At 36.3% G+C, this 4,083-nt stretch overlaps 1 pseudogene; it reads right to left on the bottom strand.

Moving 5' to 3' along the window:
• Positions 1-610: 610 nt before the first annotated feature.
• LOC126950753 (tubulin alpha-1B chain-like) lies at positions 611-2,050 on the bottom strand (annotated as a pseudogene).
• Positions 2,051-4,083: the final 2,033 nt, after the last annotated feature.

Here is a 4,083-nt window from a genome sequence, read left to right as displayed (position 1 = left end):
CGTGGGTTTGTCATAACCGCTCAACTTTGCCTCTGTAATAGATAAGCAGTCATGGATAATATGTAAACAAAAGAGCATGGCTGTGTTTCAGTAAAGCTTTATTTCTGAAAACAAGCAGCAAGCCAGTTTTGGCCTACAGGATGTTGTTTGCAGACCCTGGATATAGATGATAGATTAACTTACATAATGGATAGGGATATATAACAGATCCTGTGTACTCATAAAATACTGTCCTTATTAATATACATTCATCTTCTATTCTGATCTTTCTGGTATTTTATGTTTGCCAAAACGTAAAATAACTATGTATCCAAATCCAGGGAATAGTGGTGTGAATTATCATTACTTATAGGGGCTACATTAATCTCTTCATGAAATTAAAACGTATCCTGTGTAATTGAATAACATTCATATTTATTTATTTTATTCATTTTTTATTCTAAAGCCTTTATTTTGAGACATGATGAAAAAATCTTACAGGTACACATGGAAAGACATGATCACCACTGAGTGAAAACAATCTAACCAAAAAGCCTGAATTCTTGTCAGCTGATGTTGAAGCTGAAATTCTGGGGGTATGACATGCTGCAGGGCTGAAGGGAATGGATAATTAGTATTCCTCTCCTTCCTTCTCACCCTCTCCTTCAACAGAATCCACACTAATCACTTCATAATCCTTCTTAAGGGCAACCATGTCCTCGTGGGCCTCACAAAACTCTCCTTCCTCCATTCCTTCACCCACGGAATAGTGAACAAAGGAACTTGGCATACATCAGGTAAAACTTGTGGTCCAGGTCAGCCCCCACCTCAACAATGGCTGTGATGTTGCTCAGTGTACACACAGCCCTCTGTCCTTTGGCCAGATCTCCACCAGGTACCACAGTGGGAAGCTGGTAACTAATGTCAACCTTGAAGCCAGTGGCACAGCAATCCACAAACTGAATGCTGCATTTGGTTTTGATAGTGGCAGTGGCAGTGGCAGCACTGATGTCTTTGGGAACCATATCACCAGGGTGCAAGAGGCAGCAAGTTATGCATTTACCATAGTATGGGTCACATCTTAACATCTGACTGGCTGGCTGAGAATAAGCATTTATGATCTCCACTACAGAAAACTGTTCACGGTAGGCTTTCTCAGCAGAGATGACAGGGACACACGTGGCCAGAAGGAAGTGGATGTGGGCGTATGGCACTAGATTGGTCTGGAATTCTGTTAGATCAATATTCAGGGCTCCATCAAATCTGAAGGAAGCAGTGATAGAGGACACAGTCTGGCTAATGAGATGGTTAACGTTAGTGTAGTTTGGACATTCAATATTGAGCTTTCCAAAAGTGGTCCAAGTCACTTTTGGAAAACTGATTAAATGATAAAAAGGGTTGAGGTGATTTTTCCACCTTTCCTGTATGAACTGTATCATTGGCTAACCAAATGGTAGATGTCATAGATGGCCTCATTGTCTACTGTGAAGGCACAATCTTAGTGCTCTAGGGTGGTGTGGGTGGTGAGGATGGAGTCGTAGAGCTCAACTACTGCCGTGGAAACCTGGAGGATGGGGGTTGCTGGGTAAATGGAGAACTGCAGCTTGGACTTCTTGTTATAAGCAACAGAAAGACATACCATCAGCAGGGAGTTGAACCTAGAACCAGTCTGTTCAACAAAACTGTGTAAAACTAAGAAGCCCTAAAGACCTGTGCACTGGTCAGCCAGCTTGTGAACTCAGTCCAAGATGAGGTCAATGATCTCCTTGTCAATGATGTAGTGGCCTCATGCATAGCCATTGGCAGCATCTTCCTTGTCTGGGATGAGCTTCTCAGGGTGGAAGAGGTGGCTCGTAGGTGTCAGAGTAAACCGTTAATAACTGTGGGTTCCAGGTCTACAAACACGGCCCTGGGCACATGCTTTTCAGTGGTCATCGCTCCCTCGAATTGTCTTGTCACTTGGCATCTGGCCATGGAGCTGGATGCCATGTTCCAGGCAGTAGAGGTACCAGCTGGCATTGCCAGTCTGGACACCAGGCTGGCCAATGTGGATGGAGATGCACTCACACATAGTGGCTAAGAGTTAGGAGGCGAAGGCGACAGGAGCAGATAACGGATCCGATGACCGATCCCAACAAGCTAAGAGTTAAGGAAAGTAATGTGCTCAGTAATACTTATAGTTAAACATCTCCTTTAGAATTTGCACATAAAAACGATCAAGGTAAAACTAATGTAAAGTTAAATAGGTCTAGCTATAAAAGATTATGATTAAGACAAAATGTTGAAATCATGAAAAGTGTATGAAAAATAAAACTGTAGTTGGAAATAATAAAACTTTCTGGTGGTTTTGAAGGGGATCACAAGGAAATCTGCATCAACTGTCATGAAGCTTGAACTATTACTTATTGCTAGCCTTTCAATTGCTCCAAGAAGCCTCTGACATATCATTTTAACCTTTACATAATGGTGGCAAAATGTGGATATTAAGTTTCAAAATGTCATCTTAAACTAATTAATTTATGAGTGTCAGTAGCAGCGGACACATGATATAAAATACTGTTTAAATGTAGTAAAAAGATGAAAATGAATAGGTGTTTCTCTGTCACAAATACAATGAAAATATATAAACTTCCATACTTTGGAAATTTAATTTATTATTAACTTTATTTCCAAACATTACACTGTATGGTACATTATAGTTTCTTAATACCTATTTTTGTATCAGAGTTTTCTTTTTTTCATAAATGATCCTTTCCTTCAACTCTGTCTCTGTATTTTTTGATAACCTTTTCTTTCTTATCATTGTCTCAATTTTAAAAGGTCAAACATTGGACTTATTTGATTTTTTATTATATCAAACTTTTTAGTTTCACTTTTAAAAGAAAAATATTTTGAGTTCTAACTTGGAAAACACTTTCAAAATTCCTGTATAGTTTCATGAAACATGAAATTATTATTTTAAAAAATAATCATTATGAAATTATTTCTTTAAAAAATAATCATTATGAAATTATTTCTTTCTAATATAGCTAATTCTCAGCTTCTACGTGGATCCCTTGGGGTTACAATGGGGGACCATATTAGCATAAATCCCAATCTCATAGATTTCTTTTAACAATAATTTCAAATGGTTGTCTATTTTATTCTGTTAACTTGGAAATGTTTTCTAAGCAAAATCTATCACATACCTATTATTTTCAGCGACTGTAGTATAAAACTGGCTTGGAAGTCACATTCATGAAAACTTTACAATTACTTCATCTGAGTTATTTATTTCCAAAAAAAATTTACAATACACATGACAAGCATTTCACAAACAGCGTCGCATACATAGGCATTTTTAGTTTAAAAAAGATGAAAATTATATTGGCTAACATTTCTTGATCTCCTACCATGTACTAGGCACTGTTCTAAAGCATTAATTATATTGTTACATTTCAAGAATATAACTAAATCTTTTTTAATGAACCATTGGTAAACTTACCTATTTAAAGCTATCTGTTGAGAAACATTCAAGCCATATTTAATTTCACTAGGCAATTAACTTGTAGTCTTAAGTGAGTAAAATCTTTTAAAATAAGGAATATATTTTATTTTAAAACAATCTTAAAAATACATGGGAAGACATTGAGGATAAATTTTTGTTTGACCTTTAATGGATGAATAGCTGAAAGCCTAGAAAATAAAAATAAAATAAAGTCAGCAAGGTTGGCAGGAAAGCATGAGAGAAAGCCGCACTGATCTACCTGTCACACTGAGAATGCTCGACCCTACAAAACAACAGATAAATAACATCAATTTACCCAAAATGTATACTTTGAGAAGATTAATACAATTTATAATCTTCTAGTCAGACTGATCAGGAACAAGGAAAGAAGATACAAATCATCAATGTTGAAATAATATAAATTGGAGAATAGAGAAATGCAAAACAAAATAACAAAACTCTTGTTAGTAATCATAATTGGAGATGGTAGTATTAGTATTGTTATTCTGAGATAGTTGTATGTACAATGAGAAACCAAGCAAATGAATAATTACAGGCTATTCTCATTCTATCATCTCTTGTATTTTGAGAGCCAGAATTATGTGAATTGCAACAAA

This window comes from Macaca thibetana, chromosome 3 (assembly GCF_024542745.1).
Source record: "Macaca thibetana thibetana isolate TM-01 chromosome 3, ASM2454274v1, whole genome shotgun sequence".
Lineage (NCBI taxonomy): Eukaryota > Metazoa > Chordata > Mammalia > Primates > Cercopithecidae > Macaca > Macaca thibetana.
The sequence above is the reverse complement of the archived record's forward strand: the minus strand, read 5'-3'. Positions and strand labels throughout refer to the sequence as shown.